The sequence below is a fragment of the Rhodnius prolixus genome, unplaced genomic scaffold (assembly GCF_049639745.1).
Source record: "Rhodnius prolixus isolate KJV_2025 unplaced genomic scaffold, Rpr scaffold_5, whole genome shotgun sequence".
Lineage (NCBI taxonomy): Eukaryota > Metazoa > Arthropoda > Insecta > Hemiptera > Reduviidae > Rhodnius > Rhodnius prolixus.
This window is the reverse complement of record NW_027411624.1, coordinates 22,752,858-22,773,275: the sequence shown is the minus strand read 5'-3', so window position 1 is coordinate 22,773,275 and position 20,418 is coordinate 22,752,858. Positions and strand designations below refer to the sequence as shown.

Sequence of the window (20,418 nt, the reverse complement as noted above, 5' to 3'; positions counted from 1 at the left end):
TAGTCTAGTTATTTAATAGCCACATTTCGTATTCCTTACAGATTGATTCCTTCATTTGATGTAGCCATCCTTAGTACAATTTGGGGGCTTTGAGATTTGTGGTCTTCTCCAACTGTTAGGTCCTTCCTAGAGTTTCCATGGAGTTCCTGAGCAATAACCAGATGTCAGAGGGGTATATCGTATACCTGATCTATCACCCTTCGTTTCTTTTAATTTAGGGTTTTCGTTTTTTTTAATCTAAATCTTGGGGACATTGATGGTGAAGGGAATTATAATAGTACATCGAGTGATGATTCCTGACTTGAAGGCTCCCGCTCTTCTTAGAATGTCCCAAGGGGACCTGGGAGAGTGGTTTCATTACCTGGGTCAGCCATTGAATGAGTGGTATCTTGATTGTAAGACTGAATAGAGCTATTTTGTTCACAGTACAATTCACTTTAAAAAAAATAATTAAAACAAAAAACATTGAATGAATCCCAAAGCAGGTGCCTTCTTAGTCCTGTTCTCTCTTCGATAAAACAGAATATAATGCCACGACAACGAAAAGTAACTGCATTATTTATGTCCCCAAGTATTTCATAAGATCGCAACTAACTTTTTTAAAAGAGATTTTTTTTTCTGCTTCAGTCGTTCGATTTTAGTCTTGCCAAAAGGAATGAAATAAAGTATTTGGTTTGTCATCTGTGGTAAAAAAGATTATGTAACACTGAAAATGAGAAAAAAAAATTTAAACGATAAAAATGTAAATTATCTAATTAGCTTTTACTTATTTAATTGCAGGGTATTTAGTTTGCTTTTATATAATAATATTGTATTCCAATATAATAATTAGGTACTTAATTACCATTTCCATTAATTAATATTTTCTGAAATTTTTGAGCCAATTTAGAGCGAATTAAATTAATTAATTGGAAAAAAGTTTAACTTCAAATTTTTGTGGAAGAAAAATATAATTTCAAAAAATTACCTTTTTCTGCAACCATGTAGGAATTCAAAAAATTCCCATTAGTGTCACTTTCCTCACAAGTGAGTGGAAAAACTTTATTGTGCTTCCTTGATATAAGAAGTTTAGTTATTATTTAAATATTTTCTGTAAAACTTTAATAAGCTTGTTTAACGTAACTAAATAATTAAAAAATAAAATAAAAATTGAAAGGAATATAGAAATAAAAATAATACTTTAATAAATAATTAGATATTTTTAATTATAACAGTTAAAAAGGTTATAGTGTTACCTTATAGAAATTTAAAATGGATTCTAGTGATTCCTGTTTAGTTTTTTTTTTTAGTTAATAACCCTAATGGTTGCAGAAAAAATATAATATTTAACTCGAGTGTAAAGTATTTTCCTCACACTCGGCCATTTGCACTTGCCTCGCTTCGCTCGCTCGTGCGTGCAAACCCTGCCTCGTGTGAGGAAAAGTACTACTTTCCGCACTTGTTAAATAAATAACTATTTTTCGCATATTATTATAATATTATCATTCACCAAATTAATACAACAAATTATATTATAAACTTAGAATCTGGTTTACATTAGTATGTTTACATATACCTTAAGATTACATATTAATCCTCCATCGGACGCAATATGTTTTTAACACCATTGGGCGCAACTAATCTGTGAGATTAATGACCCAATAGCTGTTAATTTAATCAAAAATGTTTTGGAAACGTATGAAAAATTTCAGTTCAAGTTTTTCTTTTAAGAAAAAAAAACTCGTAAAGTGAAACAGAACATTAATGTGAATAGAGAAATCAGTCATCCCTAATTTTGAGGTGCACATTTGGGTTTATTAGCATTATCCAAGAAATTTTTTCACGCATTGGTGCCCGCTATGTTCAGAAGAGCGAAAGAATGACCATGAACCATCTCCGAACGTTTCTGTCGACGTTGTCACCAACTATACCAGGCAAACGCCATAAAATATTATGGCTCCCTAGTCTAACTCTAGAAGTAGGTTTTTTATCCGACAATTTGGTTACTTTATCTGTACATACGCACTCAAAATCATCCGCATCTTGATCTTCTAAAAATTAAAAAAAAAAAGCTCGTTTAGTGTCCGAATCACCTTCTCTTTCTTCTATTCAATATTATTCAACAAAAGACACTCGTTGCAAAAATAGTCAATAAGTAGAAAACTGTCTTTTAAATGATAATATGGTACTTTGTAACAGTTTTTGGTAAGAAAACTTGAAAAATTTCAATACCCAAAGAATAAGACCATCGGGCGCAACTAATCTGACAGATCTACGCGGACGCTAAGTAACACCAGATAACTCACGAGTAAAACTCCGACTGGCCGTTTGGTTAGAAGAAGGTAAAAGAGGAAGCTACTGAGGGCCATGGCTCATTCTAAGAAATACCTGAGTATTACTATCAACAAGAAAATGCCCTCTTCATCTCACAGATTAAATGCGCCCGATGGAGGGTTAAATACATTTTGGAAGTTCTTAATCTCCCTGATCACAGACTGCCTAAAATGATAGCTGAAAAAATTCTCAATATGGTTTGAAGATTGGTCACAATTATGTTCACAACTACAGTTACCACAATATGAAGTAGATGACTTAGTTAGCGGGAAATGTAATTTAAACAACTTTATTAGGGAATTGCAGTTAAGAGAAAGAGCACACTTAGAATCAAGAGCGTGGTAGAGACAGTTCCAAAGGATTTATCCTGAAATACAATGTAAATTATATTTATAACAGATCTTACTCTGATTCCAAACTTATTATCCAGGCCAGATCAGAATCATTTTATCTAAATTACAAACCTCACACTCCAGATGCTTGTCAATTGTGTACCCTTTGCAATTTAAAAGAATACGAAGATATTTTGCACTTTGTCGGAATATGCCCGATACTGGCCCCTTACAGGCGGCAATTAGGTCTCAAGAGTGGTGGCTTGCCACCACAGGGCAGAGACAGGCGAAGGAGTTTATAACGGGCTATTCGCCAAGGCTGACTGCAGAATTAATCTGTCAAGGATAATTGTAGGCCTATTTACTGGGCCATTGCAGGCTCATAAAACACATGCATCGCATTTGGTCTGGCGGATGATAGCCTTTGTAGGTTCTGTCAGGAAGAGGAGGAAACGGCACTGCATGTATTGTGTGATTGCGAGAGGCTTGTCTGACTAAGGATGTTACTTCTCAGGGAGGAAAAACCACGGCCTTTACCCAGGAGTCGCTCTCCAGAATTAAGTGTCTGATTAAGAGCTTTAGAGTGAGAGGAGCCACAATGGATCCAAGGGGGTCGCAGTGGCGTAGGCCTTGAGGGCCGCCCTATTAGAATCTAATCTAATCTACAGGCGGCAATTTAAAAAAAAAAAATTTGCAAATATCTCGATGGCAAGGACTGGACTTTGCTCTGTAAATATTTAAAAGATGTCCAACATTATAGGAAATTGTTGTTGGAATAGTTTATATAATTAACTTCGGTGTTCACCTCCTAACGGTATAATTTTTTTTTTATCAATTTTTTAATAATTATGAAAGTAAAAAGTTGTTTGTAATTATACATAGATTAGCAACTCGGCAGTTCTGTCAATGCTGATAAGTGCTACTGCTTTATGTACATCTTTTTTTTGTATAATGCATACTTTATCTTAATAAATTCACTATTTATTATTATTATTATTATTTCTTTTTTCTTTTTTTTTTTTGGCGCATCAACAGCTGAGGTTATTAGCGCCAGGTGCTTTTTCCAGTGCACTGCCGGCCTCCGGACAGTGTTCTCTCGTTACAGACAACACTGTCCATCACCGGACAGTGAGCTGTAAGAAGCTCCTAGGAAGAGAAAATCTAAGGGTCAGCAGCTGGATTCGAACCCGGGACCTCCGCGTGGGAGTCCAGTATGCTAACCTCATAGCTAATCCCTTCCCTTATATTATTATTAATATTATTATTATTCAACATTTTTGTAAGTATTTGAGTTAAAGTACCGATAATAATAAAATGAAACGAAAGAAAGTGAAAAACCAAATTGGGCCCCTTTTATTAAAAAACTACGTTCGCGTTTGTGTGTAGAGCCAAAGCCAATCTTGACGCAACGTTCGTTTTGCGTTTGCTTTCACTAACGTTAATCGTGGATTAGATTAATTGATTTCAAATTAGCCGAACTTACTTAAAAGTCCACTTAAAACAAATTGCACTATCTATATTTACCAACAATAACTTTGATCAGCGTTAAATAATCGTATAATTTACGATTAGATTCTCACAAATAACCTGGTGTTTTATCAACTTCGCCCTAGAATAACCAATTGCACTTTTACAAACTGCAAATCATGAGATCTGAAAAATAGGGTATTTCCTTAAATTAAGCGCTTTAAGAATTCATACAGACAAGAAAAGAATTCAATAATACTTGTAATTAAAAATTAGCAATACAAAATATTGAAAAGTAAACAATTTGATAAAAGGTTATTTGCTGATTCACTGAAAAGTGATTAAGAAGTCCTCTTATTTGTAATTTATTACAATTACAATTGAAATTGATTTTTGTTTACTTTATCTTCTACTCATAAGAGGAATTATCGCTACCATGCAGATTTTATATTTTGGGTTTTCCCCTTGGAAATACAATTTTTTTGATTATTTCCAAAATAGAAAACAGTAGCTTTTAAAATTTGATTTTTGTATTGATGTATCCATGTACGGAAAAACAAAAAATTTTACTAGATTTTAAAAATTACCAGAAGTCATGACAATAAGGCTTCTCATAAGTGGGTAAGGTCCACTTTACAGTAAAGATTTTGTCTGTAGAATCAATAACTAAACAAGTCAGGACAGAAGACACACCCTTCTTTAATGTTAAAAATTTATATTATAAAATTTATTAATATATACGAGGGTCGTTTGAAAAGTCCGTGCAAAAATAAAAACTACTTAATTTTTTGGGGTAAACCTTTTTTATTTTTCAACATAGTCTCCTTTTAGACTTATACACTTCGTCCAACGCTGCTCTAGTTTGTTGATCCCTTCCGAATAATAGGATTTGTCCAAGTCTGAAAAATAGCCATTCGTTTCTGCAATCACCTCCTCGTTTGAATAAAATCTTTTTCCCACCAGCCATTTCTTCATATTGGGGAACAAATAGTAGTTCGAAGGAGCCAAGTCTGGTGAATAGGGGGGATGTGAAACGAGTTGGAACCCTATTTCCATTAATTTTGCGACCACAACTGCTGAGGTGTGAGCTGGTGCGTTGTCGTGATGGAAAAGGACTTTTTTGTGGGCGTTTTTCTTGCAGCTCGGTTTTCAAACGGTCCAATAACGATGAATAATATGCACCTGTAATAGTTTTACCCTTTTCCAGATAGTCGATGAGGATTATTCCTTGCGAATCCCAAAAGACAGTCGCCATAAACTTTCCGGCCGAAGGAACGGTCTTCGCCTTTTTTGGCGCAGATTCCCCCTTGGTAACCCATTGTTTAGATTGTTCTTTGGTCTCAGGAGTGTAGTGATGTATCCATGTTTCATCCACAGTGACGAAACGACGCTTAAAGTCCTGCGGATTCTTCTGGAACAGCTGCAAACCGTCCTTGCAACACTTCACACGATTTCGTTTTTGGTCAAGCGTGAGCAATCGCGGCACCCATCTTGCGGATAGCTTTGTCATGTCCAAATGTTGATGCAAAATATTATGTACCCGTTCATTCGAGATGCCCACAGCACTAGCAATCTCACGCACCTTCACTCTTCTGTCATCCATCATCATATCATGGATTTTATCAATGATTTCTGGAGTAGTAACCTCAACAGGGCGTCCAGAACGTTCAGCGTCACTTGTGCCCATATGGCCACTCCGAAAATTTTGAAACCACTTATAAACTGTTCTAATCGAAGGTGCAGAGTCACCATAATGTTTATCAAGCTTCTCTTTAGTCTCCTGAGGCGTTTTGCCTTTCATAAAGTAGTGTTTAATCAACACACGAAATTCTTTTTCGTCCATTTTTTGAAAATCATTCGACTTCCTCGATTCAAACGAATGCCAAACACAAAGAAATAGACCGATCTGGCTGAAACTTGGTGTGTGTTCTTCCAAGAGAAGCTACTAACTAAACATAACCTTGATACGCGCCAGTAGTGCTATCTCTCTGACTTTGCACGGACTTTTCAAACGACCCTCGTACAGTGCCTAGAAAAGGAAATTGGTTTGACACTCACACAACTTTTTCTTATTATCTTGAAATTCTTCAACTCATAAATTTTACTAAAACACATTTTTAATTTTTAATTACATTATACTCGTACAGCAGTCATGTCAAACTCATTTGCGGGCCGCATCATAAAAAAAAACTTAAATTAAGTCAAATTTTGATTTACTATTTATTAAATTAAAAAGTACATTGAGAAAATAAAATCAAGTCAATTAATACAAAGTCGTACGAAAAATTATAAAATTCAGCTTTTTTGAAGAAACTTGGCAACGTTTTTCTTTAACCAAATCTTCGAAATTTGGGTTGAATTTCATTGGCAGTTCTGATTTTTAAAATAGATTGAACAGGTTGATCACTGCACGCGTTGTGTCAGTGCGAGGGGCTCGTACGGCTAAGGATTTTACTTCTCGGGGAGGAAAAACCAAGGCCTGTGAGCTTTACCCAGGAGCCACTCTCCAGAATTAAGAGTCTGATTAGGCGGACAGGTCTGGAGGGCGAGCTCTAAAGTTGGGGAGCCACAATAGATCCATAGGGGTCGCGGTGGCGTAGGCCTTGAGGCCGCCCTAATTTAATCTAATCTAACAGGTTGATCTGTTAATCTTGATCTTTCAGGCGTTTTATTACCCAAAGTAATAATTTGTACTTGACACACTGGCCGTACGGTCACAAAGAGCAAGAAGCGAGTAAGTCCACATCAAGTCATAATCTCGTAATGCTAGCTACTGCGCATTTTTGATGGACACTGCTGCCACTCTTCCGATAACGGGCTTGTGGCTGTTTTGGCTGCGATTTGGACTACGTTTGATTGTAAACATTAAATTTTATCAATTAAATTTAAAAATTTCCAAATAGGGGGCCCCATACATTTTTGACATGTCCTTCTCGGAAAACTTCCCTTTAAACGTATTTTCCTAAACAAATAAAAGTAAAAGATGCAAATCTATGTGTGAATTTGTAATGCTCGACAAAACAGAAATCTTAGAGGCTATTTTTAAGAACGAGAAACATCTACTTGTTAAAAAAAGATTGAGAAATTGTCTTTAAACTCGATTTTGGAAACCCTGGGGACGCAGTACGCAATGATTCTGTTGTTTAAACCGATCGTCGGTGCTGTATGTAGGGCGAAAGAGCAATCAAACCATTTTAGTAGCTGGTTCTCTAAGGATGGCTTGCGACTAAATTGTGACAAGTGTCAATTGTGACAGTAGAGCGAATGATTAGAGGCATTAGGGTCGAAAAAAACCTCGGAACAAATTCTCAAAAATAATATGAGATCCTCCCTGGTTGCAAAGTGTCAAAATAGCTAATATCGCAACTAGGGCTTTACAGAGTCAAATAACCTCACCTTTTGAAGACGTTTTCTGAACCTAACTTGCTTTTATAATAAGGCCAGTTACCTGAATAATCTGATTCATATCTAGCTTCAGGGTCTATCTAACTCGATTCGGATTTTACAGATCGGACTACGGTGGTTAAATTTACAGACTAATTAGTAAAAACCACTTCAAAACGGATAATACCCAAAATTTCAAAATCTTCAAGATAACAATATTTCTCCTCCTTACTAGTACTAAGTAAAGAATGGCAAAAATTGAAAAAAATCTAATTAGAAAAGCGAGCAATTCCAGTCAACTAATTCGTTTCAAATTCAAAATTTAACAGGTACAATTAATTCCAGTTAATTTGAAAAATTCTCTAAAATGTGAAAATCAACAAATAAATTCATTGGAGGGTACTTCAAAAATTTGCGTGACTACAAATACGAGGTGTGTTCAAAAAGTAACGGGAATTTTTAAATTTCGCGGGTTTGGAGAGTCTGATTGTAAAATTTTTTTTTTTATTATGTTGGTACACATGCCCCTGAAGTACGATAAAATTTTCAGTAATATTCATTGTTTACTTCTTAAGCGGCAGCCGTTAAGGTTAGACTTGTTTTTCGAGCTTGGCGATTTTTGTTTGTTAAAAAAAATGGATCAAAGAATTTGTATTAAATTTTGCGTAAAAAATGAAATAAAGTGTGTGAAATGTTAATAAAGGCATATGGTGAGTCTGCTATGAGTAAAACAAGGATTTACGAGTGGTATAAGCGTTTCCAAGATGGCCGCGAAAACGTTGAAGATGACGAACGACCTGGACGTCCAAGCACATCAACAACCGATGAAAACGTGAAAAAAGTGAAAGAAATGGTTATGAACGATCGCCGAATCACAATCAGAGAAGTCGCTGATGATGTTGTCATATCAATTGGCTCATGCCATGAAATTTTTTCGGATGTTTTGGGTATGAAACGTGTGGCAGCAAAATTTGTTCCAAAATTGTTGAATTTCGAACAAAAACAGCGGAGAATGGAAGTTGCTCAAGAGTCACTCAATGAAGTCGACAACGATGCGGATCTACTGAAACGTGTTATAACAGGTGACGAAACATGGGGTTACGGATATGATGTCGAAACTAAGGCTTAATCGTCCCAGTGGAGGCATTCTGGATCGCCAAGACCGAAAAAGGCTCGACAAGTGCGGTCGAATGTGAAGGTTATGCTCACTGTGTTCTTCGATTTTAATGGCATAGTGCATCATAAATTCTTGCCACAAGGTCAAACAATCAATAAGGAGTACTACCTACAAGTTCAACGCCGTTTGCGTGAAGCAATCCGAAAAAAACGCCCGGATTTGTGGCAAAACAATTCATGGATTTTGCACCACGATAATGCACCTGCTCACACTTCATTGCTTGTTCGTGAATTTTTGGCCAAAAACAAAACTTTAACGATGCCCCAGCCTCCATATTCGCCAGACATGGCTCCATGTGACTTTTTTCTATTTCCAAACATAAAGAGAACATTAAAAGGCCGTCGTTTTACAAGCATAGATGACATTAAAAGCGAATCGCTGAAAGAGCTGAAAGCTATCACAAAGATCGAGTTTCAGAAGTGTTTCGAGGATTGGAAAAAGCGCTGGCAAAAGTGTATTGTATGCGAAGGGGACTACTTTGAAGGCGACAATATTAATGTAGATGAATAAATAAATATTTTTTTCAAAAAACGAAAATTCCCGTTATTTTTTGAACACACCTCGTACATCCACTTAACATCGATAAAGGGTAGTAAAAAAATGTAAATCAAAGTTGCTCCAATTAAAATTCAAATCACAAAAAAAAATTAGTATGTTATTATTTACACCAAGCAAATTTAACATAAGAGAAAGTATAGTGTCAAATGACAAGCAATTATGTTTAACAGTTAACTTAAGTAGGCACAAGAAACCACGTGTTTGTGGTTAAAATGAATTTCATTTCATTTTATTTTTTCTCGTTGCAATTATTTTTTACAAATTATAGTCCAACAAGTTTGAGATCTAATTTTATAAGCTTGTCACAAATTTTGTTTCAGAACGATATTAAATAAGCAAAGAAACCAACAAAAGCCGGCTTTGTTTTTCCTAGTATGTAGCTCCCTCTGTAGGCTTATGAATTACAAGATTTTTTTTAATACTTTATGAAATTAATTTGTTAATATAAATTTGAAGATTCAAATATAATTAATTAAAGTATGTTAATTGAAAATTTAAGTCATTAAACTGAACTTTAAGAAGTTATCGAGTGTAAAAGAGAATATATAAACTACTCATATTTGGAGTTTTGCCTAGAAAATATAATTAGTTTCATAGATACAATTAAAACATTAATTAATTTTGAAATTACAAATTAAAAGAGCACATTGATACGATACTGAACAGTACTATGTTATCAGGGTCAAGATCACGTAAATGCTCAGATAAAATATATGAATTAAAAATACCAATGACTAACCTACCTTAAACTATAGTTTTTTAAAGTCAAGTTGGTTGCAAATGTGTAAAATAAGTCTTGTGTTTTAGTTCTTCAAACAGAAAATCCATAAAGGTAACTCTATTTTAACTGAAATAACGAAAGAAAAAGAAAAATTAAATAGACGAATCTGTTCACTTAGCTCTAGTGCCGGCCAACTACGCTAACTAAACTAAGACGGCTGTCAGTTAGTGATGGGCTATTTGAGCGGACTCGTTCCATTGGAACGAGTCCGATGGTGGAACGAGTTGATTCAAATCCCTATTTTTAAAAAAAGTGATTCCGCCCCGCCCCAAAAAATTTAGGCAAATAAAAATGAAAATGAGGCAGCAGAAGGTTTGGAACGATTAAACATAAGAACAAATGTCACGCAATTTATTATATTATTATATCATTAAATGTTAGCTTTCCCAGTTAATAACAAAACTATATTTCTTTAACACACATTGAGTACTATCCCTAATTTCCAATTGCTCTGATAAATATAAAATTAACAACGTAATACAAATATTAACACAAAAATAGGCTAATCAAATATAAATTAAAGCAATGCAGTTTTGTCATTATCTAGCTTGACCACTAGAAGACTGGAGTTAACTTACTTCAAGAGTATTCAAGGTAGAGAAACGGAAATGGGTAGGAAATTATTCCATAAAAATTCTAACCCTTCAAAATTATAATTACTCATAATATTTATTTACTAAGAATTGAATATCAAGCTTTTAAAATATTATCTTATTGTTTTACAAAAAGAAAAAGCTGTGTGCTTAATCTTAAACTTAGCGCTGGACACTTACTCTCATCTTCATTGGCGTAAGTTTGAACGTGTACATGTCAGCTAGACGGTCAAAGTAAAACTGGGCCAAAATTTAGTATTACCTAACTGGTTTACTTAGTGTAGTATCCCTCCCACTCTATCACCTATTTCACAAACATTCATCGATTAAAAATATTTTTTAGTTAAATATTCGTTTCATTGGAATACAAAAAACATTATAACGCTTTCTTAAGATGATTTGAATTTTTAAAATTTGTTTTTGTCCATTACTCTTATAAAATACGAAGAATTTCAAATAAAATATAATATACAAACACAGAATGATCTAGTGTGCAGGTGGAGTCAGTCGTAGTTACCATGACAACGGAACCGTTAAACGACTCCGGCCCAGCTCTAGCATTTTCATTGGTTAAATCCACTGGAGTTGGTGGAGTCGAATCCGGAGTGATTTAAATCCTTTTGAAACCGGACTCGTTCCATTTTTTCGTTCACTGAATCTAGCCAATAGAAATTGCTGGAGCTGGAACCGGAGTTGTTTAACGGTTCCATTGCTATGGTAACGAGGACTGACTCCACCTGCACACTAGATCATTGTGTTTGTATATTATATTTTATTTGAAATTCTTCGTATTTTATAAGAGTAATGGACAAAAACAAATTTTAAAAATTAAAATCATCTTAAGAAAGCGTTATAATGTTTTTTGTATTCAAATAAAACGAATATTTAACTAAAAATTATTTCCAATCGATGAATGTTTGTGAAATTGGTGATAGAGTGGGAGGGATACTGCAGTAAGTAAACCAATTAGGTAATACTAAATTTTGGCTCAGTATTACTTTGACTGTCTCACGGTCATGTACACGGTTAAACTTACCCAATGAAGATAAGAATAAGAGTGTCCAGCGCTATGTTAAAGATTAAGCACACAGCTTTTTCTTTTCGTAAGATAATGAGATAATATTTTTAAAGCTTGATATACAAGTCCTAGTAAATAAATATTTCTTTATTTATGAGTAATTATCATTTTGCTTGAAGGGTTAGATTTTTTTTTATGGGAATAATTTCCTACCCATTTCCGTTTCTCTATCTTGGATCCTCTTGAAGCACATTAACTCCAGTCTTCCAGTGGTCAAGCTAGATAATGACTAAACAGCATTGCTTTAATTTTTATAATTGACTAGTCTATTTTTATGTTAATTTTATATTTATCAGTGCAATTGGAAATTAGGGATAGTACTCAATGTGTGTTAAAGAAATATAGTTTTGTTATTAACTGGGAAAGCTAACATTTAATGATATTTTTTAATAAATTGGGTGACAATGTTACTAATGCATAGGGTAAGTACAGAGACCGGAATCGGTGAACGAGTTGTTGGAATCGATTCCAACCCTGGAACTGATTCAAATCCAACGAGTCCAAAGACGGACTCGTTCTGCCCATCACTACTGTCAGTGCCTGGAATTAGTCCAACTTGCAACAATCCCCCACCATCACAGATAGAAACATTGTGGCAGAGCGCGTGGGGACTAATCTCAAATATGAGCACATGATTTCATTTTCTCCTACTTATAGTAAAAGGAATTATTGCAATCCAGTGACGTAGCTTCTCTTTAAGTCCAAAGTTGGGCCTACACAAAATAATCTTAGATCAAAAAAGAAAATACAGCTTTAATTACTGTTTTACAGCCAATTATATTTATTTTATCGTATTTTAGTCCAGAAATGCAGCCTTGAAAAAGAAAACTGAATAATATGCTCTAAGTTAACTGTATTATAACTAAGACTGGCGTTTTTCACAGCTCCACAGAGCGGTGTCGTCCACTCAGTTATGATAACTGATTGATTACAGCTAAATAGAGAGGCCAGTCTATCACTCGGCCACTTCCGTGAGTTAGTCGGAGATATGGCGCTCTTTTAATAACGTTATCATTTTTAACTGACAAACTTTTATTAAATTCAATTGCTCAATTACTGTGCAGTGTCCAGTTTGTCAATTCTGCGCAAGTGTACGAGGTGTGGCTATTAAATAACGAGACTGATGCTGCTACAGAAGAACTATGCATGTGCCAAATCCTAACGACCGACAGCTGGGCAGCGTAAAGCCTTCTCTTTCGATTGCAGCGTCTCATGTGTTTGTAGAGAAATCTGTCTGACCGGAACACGTCGTTTTTGTAAGAGGTGTTAGTTTCGTTTTGCCGAAAACATGATACTACACATGTAGTAGAGCAACGAATTGTCGTGAAATTTCACATGAAACTGGGTAAAACCGCTACTGAAACTTATCTTTTATTAAAAGAAGTTTATGGCGATGAATGTTAATCACGTGCGCGAGTTTTTGAGTGGTTCTTCTATTTTTCCCTTCATCAATTTTCTAGAATCGTATACCTCTTATACGAAGCACTTCAAAGAGCTTCAAACAACAAACTACTCATTAACTATGCAATTGCTTCAAGAGTATCACAGAAGCAATCGTGTTGAACGAGCCTCACCTTTTTTATTTTATTTTTTTGTCTTCTACTCATATCCCAGTACATCCTCCATATTTAATTAAGAGTCATCAGTAGGGAACGGATTCGTATGTATTTACATATTTTTTTCTAGGCAATTTACAGACGTTTTTCAACTAGAAGTGTACATACTGACACTTTTTAAGCCGTTTGAGTCTACTTTTATTTCACATATTTCCACATATTTGGATGTTATCGCATATTTAAAATAAATAAATATTTCTACATATTTAATCAAAATATGTACATATTTTTTCATATTTTTCATTTTGGGCATATTTTCATAATTGGAAGGTGGTTGACAGGAACTGTGAACCACAGACTGTAGGGCTGTGAATCACAGTGGGTACAATGGTTATTGTAATTTACACAGAATGCTGCTAAACAGTGACGGGCACTTGTTAGTTCTTTGAAGTTGTCTGACGTTGTCTGTTCTTTCAGCTCGTTCGTTGAAGTGTCCAATTCATTTTGTTCGGTCACTTAGTGTATTCTTTTTTGGGTGAAATGCCACGAACATCGGCCTCAAACAAACAACTGGTTGCTAAATATCTTCGCGAGTTTCCAGCAGAACTTTTTCGAAGTGATGGAGACATTTTGTACTGCACAGCTTGTGACAAGCGCGTTTCTTGCTCTCAACGTTCCCAAGTCACCCAACATATTGCCACCGGATCGCACATAGAGAATAAAAACAGAAATAAAGAGAGGACGTCCTATCAAGCCTTCCTTACATCTCCATCATCAAGTAAGTCTACTCTGAGTACAGATCTGTGTCGGGCTTTGGTTAGAGCAGATATCCCTTTCCACAAACTTAAAAATCCTCATTTCAAAGGATTCTTAGAGACCTATATTGGGAAAAAAATGCCTGACGAGAGCGCTCTGCGGAAAAACTACCTGGAAGATATCTATAAAGATACACTAACCAAAATTCGAGAACTTATCAAAGATGGACCGATTTGGGTGTCAATTGATGAAACCACTGACGTTGAGGGCAGGTATATTGCCAATGCAGTTATTGGAAAACTTGACAGTGATGCTGATGTTCTTTGTTGTATAAATCATTATAACTTGTAAAAACAAATTACATTGTTCCTAATAAATTATTATAAATTGTAAAAATGTTCTTTTCTCGTATAAATAATTATAATTTGCCCCCCCCCCCAAAAAAATGTCCATTTTACTTAAATATTCCAGAAAATATTTTAAGAAAATCACATATTTTCCACATAATTGACGAAAATAAATGCATATTTTAATTAAATATTTGGCATTTTTAAATACATAAAAATCCGTTCCTTAGTCATCAGAGTACAAGCAACAATAAGCTTTTAAACAAAATCAATCAACCAGAAGAAGAATCATGTATACAATAGTTCAGTTTTTTGAGTTAAAAAAATAAGTAGCTAAAAGCATTTTGTTTAAACTTTGTATTCTACACTTCAGTTATCACATTCCAAGAAAGTTCATCTTACGTGGTTCAAAGGGAGGAGCAACATTAACCGAAGAATATCAGTTGACCGGTTATTATTTACTCAACCTCTTTTCATTGGCATTTTTTGTTTTGTTTTAGTCACAAGCGGTTACTAGATATAGTCTCAAGTTCACTTGAGCTTGGTTCACATACTACATTCTTGATAGATATCAGCATTTTTCGAAGAACATAGATTCTAAAAGAGTTTTAAAAGTGAACTCTGAGATTATGCCCGTTAAACAGTGATTCTGGGTAATATTAAAGTCAATTAAGTTTTTGAATTAAATCTTTAATGTTTAAAGTTTAATGATACAAATCGCAGAATGACTGCTTAAAGTTATGTGTTGAAATCAGTATTTTTTAAATTTATTTTCTATACACTTTTCATGTTTAATAGATTATTTTTACTGCGTAGTAAACAACGTAATCAAAATTGTAAATTACAATTGGAAACACATCTATTTGAACAAATGTGATTTGGTTTGAATGTGTGTAAATAAGAGGTGAGAGAAAAAATTCGCTCAAAAACGAAAAATCTTAGGATGTATTTGAAATTCAGCCAGGTAAAAAAAGTTTCATTTAAACTTAGGGTTTTCATCAAAAGATATTATTATTAAACAATTTTCATCTCTAAAATGTCTGACATGTTCAAAAAACAAAATATTAATATTTTTCTGGGCTGTATAACGACCAATAATTACAATAATTTAAGGCCAAGGTAATTCAATTTTTGTATTATTATTATTTTTAACTAATTAAAGAGATATTCAAGATATTAAAAAGGCATAATGCTGTATTAATTTATTCTAATTTGCTATTTCCAATTACTAACTACCATTATCCTCAATCTTATTCCACGAAAACTATTTCGGTTTTTCCCTGACTGCCCACGCATCATTAATATTACCAGTTAATTATAAATGAAATGAAGATAGCTAGCGAGATTTTATTCTTAACAGTGGATCTATGATGTACCTATCCTCACTCTTTTGGCTGAAATAATCCCGTTTTGAAGGTTTTTTCCTGGCCGGGTAACATTTGCCGAGAAGTTCCAGTTATTTTCCCTGAAGTATACAGGGTGATCCATTTAAAACGCACCAATCGCTAATAACTTTTTAGGAAAGCGGAATTTTGAAAAAATCCACGAAGTAAACTATATGTTTTTTTTGGTCTATTTTTCAAATTTTCCACCCCTGTTGCTGTATCTTCATTTTTGGCGGAGTTACGGTTAAAAACCCGATTTGGGTTTTATAAGGACCACTGGTTTTGACAATGATTATGAAAACTGCATAAAAAACTGTGAAAAATGACGATCACCCCGTTTCGATATCCTTAATATTAGTCGAGATATTTAAGACCAAAGTTACAATTTTATCTATTCGAGAAAGGTTTTAAATATTAATTTTCCACCACAAATACAAGTTTTGGGAGGTCCTCTGACTGCAAAAATATTATTTGTGGCGCAAAGATCAAAAATAATAAAAATTAAACATTTTAAAAATTTGGTGCAATGTAATGGTTATGGGTGAGTCAGAATAAATTTGTTTTATCATCAAATAAAAGTAACCATCACATCATCTTAATGTACCCAGTATGCAAGAGTTCTTGTCCTATGATTACGGTAAGAATATCTTGCCAGGGAGGGGCGGATGTCTGTCTAGTGGTCAAGAGCGTGGTTTTGTAAGTGGGAGATCCCCAGTTCGAATCCCGTGTATGTAGTCATTCTTATTACTTAAAAAATATTAATACCTTTTTTAATAAAGTGTAGTCATACGCAGGATTCGAATTGGGGATCTTCCACTTACAAAGCCACGCTCTTGACCACTACACCAACCCCCGCCCATGACAGGAAAGATATTCTAACCATGATCATAAGTCAAGAAGTCTTGCATACTGGGTACATTAACATGATGTGATGATTGCTTTTATTTGATGATAAAACAAATTTATCCTGTTTCACCAACTACCATTACACTATACTACATGTTTTAAAATCTTCAATTATTATAATTTTTTTACTTTGCGTCACCCAAAAACATTTTTTGCATTCAGAGGACCTCCCAAAACTTGTATTTGTGGTGGAAAATTAATATTAAAAATCTTTCTCGAATAGATAAAATTGTAAATTTGATCTTAAATATCTCGACTAATATTAGGGATATCGAAACGGGGTGATCGTCATTTTTCACAGTTTATTATGCAGTTTTCATAATCATTGTCAAAACTAGTGGTCCTTATGAAACCCAAATCGGTTTTTTAGCAGTAACTCCGCCAAAAATGAAGATACAGCAACAGGGGTGGAAAATTTGAAAAATAGACCAAGAAAAACATATAGTTTACATCGTGGATTTTTTCGAAATTCCGCTTTCCTAAAAAGTTATTAGCGATTGGTGCGTTTTAAATGGATCACCCTGTATATTCAACTATATTTGATAAAATATAGAATACAGAATAAATTTACTACCTGTTATTCATGTTCCCAATAATAAATAACAGGTCTGAAGTATGAGGTAAATTGACTGAAACAATAGTAAAAGATTTAATTTGCTATGATTATAATTGTAATAAACTACGTAGTACTGAATTTATCAACTTAATTAAAAATTATTTGTTAAAAAAAAAAAAGAGTTCAAGCTAGTGTTGAAAAAGATATAAAAATGTATTCTAATAATTATAATCAACTTCTTTTTTTAAGGAAAATGTGTATTTTCCTATCAATCAATTCTTTTTACTTTCAACTCCCATAGATTTTATATTCCGTATGAACTATGGCAATACTTAGCACTTTTATTTTGAAAAACATACAACTTATTCATTGCAGTCTTACTAGTGTAAAAGTCAAATAATGAATCTGATATGGTGTAAGCGAAAAGTTTCTTAAAATAGATGTACGAGGTGTGTTCAAAAAGTAACGGGAATTTTTAAATTTCGCGGGTTTGGAGAGTCTGATTGTAAAATTTTTTTCTTTTATTATGTTGGTACACATGCCCCTGAAGTACGATAAAATTTTCAGTAATATTCATTGTTTACTTCTTAAGTGGCAGCCGTTAAGGTTAGACGTGTTTTTCGAGCTTGGCGATTTTTGTTTGTTAAAAAAAATGGATCAAAGAATTTGTATTAAATTTTGCGTAAAAAATGAAATAAAGTGTAATAAAGTGTGTGAAATGTTAATAAAGGCATATGGTGAGTCTGCTATGAGTAAAACAAGGATTTACGAGTGGTATAAGCGTTTCCAAGATGGCCGCGAAAACGTTGAAGATGACGAACGACCTGGACGTCCAAGCACATCAACAACCGATGAAAACGTAAAAAAAGTGAAAGAAATGGTTATGAACGATCGCCGAATCACAATCAGAGAAGTCGCTGATGATGTTGCCCATATCAATTGGCTCATGCCATGAAATTTTTTCGGATGTTTTGGGTATGAAACGTGTGGCAGCAAAATTTGTTCCAAAATTGTTGAATTTCGAACAAAAACAGCGGAGAATGGAAGTTGCTCAAGAGTCACTCAATGAAGTCGACAACGATGCGGATCTACTGAAACGTGTTATAACAGGTGACGAAACATGGGTTTACGGATATGATGTCGAAACTAAGGCTCAATCGTCCCAGTGGAGGCATTCTGGATCGCCAAGACCGAAAAAGGCTCGACAGAAAAAGGCGGTCGAATGTGAAGGTTATGCTCACTGTGTTCTTCGATTTTAATGGCATAGTGCATCATGAATTCTTGCCACAAGGTCAAACAATCAATAAGGAGTACTACCTAAAAGTTCAACGCCGTTTGCGTGAAGCAATCCGAAAAAAACGCCCGGATTTGTGGCAAAACAATTCATGGATTTTGCACCACGATAATGCACCTGCTCACACTTCATTGCTTGTTCGTGAATTTTTGGCCAAAAACAAAACTTTAACGATGCCCCAGCCTCCATATTCGCCAGACATGGCTCCATGTGACTTTTTTCTATTTCCAAACATAAAGAGAACATTAAAAGGCCGTCGTTTTACAAGCATAGATGACATTAAAAGCGAATCGCTGAAAGAGCTGAAAGCTATCACAAAGATCGAGTTTCAGAAGTGTTTCGAGGATTGGAAAAAGCGCTGGCACAAGTGTATTGTATGCGAAGGGGACTACTTTGAAGGCGACAATATTAATGTAGATGAATAAATAAATATTTTTTTCAAAAAACGAAAATTCCCGTTACTTTTTCAACACACCTCGTATCCTAGAATGCTTTCATTTTCAGATTAATAGTAAAATGAATTGAGACAATGTCCATGGATAGGACAATTAACTAAAATATTTTAATCAGAGGAACTTAAAACATTTGCTTCAAATTGTAAACATATTATAAAAATAATGCTATCTACTATGAACAGGACGATAAAATAAAATGTAAGCATAGGAATGGAGTTCTGAATTTAATAAAAAAAAAAGATTATGATTCATACAGCAATATTGACCCATCTTACCGCTTTATTTTCACTTATTGCAAAGCATGACGACATGGTTGTGCTATCAAAAGCATGGTAGCATGCTCGCTTTATTAAATATAAAAGTTCAATAAAGAAGTGTGGGCTTTAACGATGAGAGGTCAGATCTATGACGTCAATTTAGGAATGCGAGGATCTCGTGGAGACATACATTGTGAAGTTTGATCGATCGTTATTTATTTATGTCAAGATATGCGAGTGTGAAGATTTAATTAGAATCTCTTTCATGTTATTATACTTGGTACTTTGAAAATTAAAAAAGGTTATAGAAATTACTAAATGTATACAAATTACAGCTTAATGATTTAATATTGATTTCTGCCTCTATTCTATTTACTTTCTACTCAATTCATCTATACATGTCAAACTTAATTTATTCTCCAAATTTTTACTAGTTATATTTTTACATTTTGCACTTTACGCTTTGATCATGGATTTGCAATCACCATTAATTATTTTTACTTTCTCTTACTCTAAGATGAAGGGGTGTATCTTATTCTTATCGAGAAGGGATTCTCGTTTTAGAGATTTCAGCAAAAAGTACCCCCAGTGACCAAAAACGCTAAATTGCAGGTAGTTCAAATTTAATATTTCACTTAATTTTTACCACAGAACGCCACTGTTTTACTCAAAATCTGTAGACCCCAAAACCACTGAATGGATTTCATTTTTTTTAGTTACGAGGGTCGTTTGAAAAGTCCGTGCAAAGTCAGAGAGATAGCACTACTGGCGCATATCGAGGCTATGTTTAGTTAGTAGCATCTCTTGGAAGAACACACACCAAGTTTCAGCCACATCGGTCTATTTCTTTGTGTTTGGCATTCGTTTGAATCGAGGAAGTCGAGTGATTTTCAAAAAATGGACGAAAAAGAATTTCGTGTGTTGATTAAACACTACTTTATGAAAGACAAAACGCCTCAGGAGACTAAAGAGAAGCTTGATAAACATTATGGTGACTCTGCACCTTCGATTAGAACAGTTTATAAGTGGAGTGGCCATATGGGCACAAGTGACGCTGAACGTTCTGGACGCCCTGTTGAGGTTACTACTCCAGAAATCATTGATAAAATCCATGATATGGTGATGGATGACAGAAGAGTGAAGGTGCGTGAGATTGCTAGTGCTGTGGGCATCTCGAATGAACGGGTACATAATATTTTGCATCAACATTTGGACATGACAAA

At 34.4% G+C, this 20,418-nt stretch overlaps 2 protein-coding genes across 6 annotated transcripts in view; one reads left to right on the top strand and one right to left on the bottom strand.

Moving 5' to 3' along the window:
• Nucleotides 1-20,418, bottom strand: part of MFS17 (Major Facilitator Superfamily Transporter 17) — a 74,398-nt gene that overhangs the window by 31,030 nt on the left and 22,950 nt on the right. Inside the window, exons 1-2 of one of the 3 annotated variants that reach the window (XM_074136651.1) lie at nt 9,975-10,474; nt 4,170-4,298 (exon numbers count right to left, since the gene is read on the bottom strand). The exons of 1 other annotated variant lie outside the window; for it this stretch is intronic. The gene's annotated coding sequence lies outside the window, so the exon portion shown is untranslated. Of the gene's footprint in view, nt 1-4,169; nt 4,299-9,974; nt 10,475-20,418 lie in introns of those variants that run through there. One more of the 3 variants, XM_074136649.1, reaches the window with a different exon arrangement.
• Nucleotides 1-20,418, top strand: part of LOC141458539 (venom allergen 3-like) — a 48,201-nt gene that overhangs the window by 9,811 nt on the left and 17,972 nt on the right. The gene's annotated exons all lie outside the window — the stretch shown is intronic.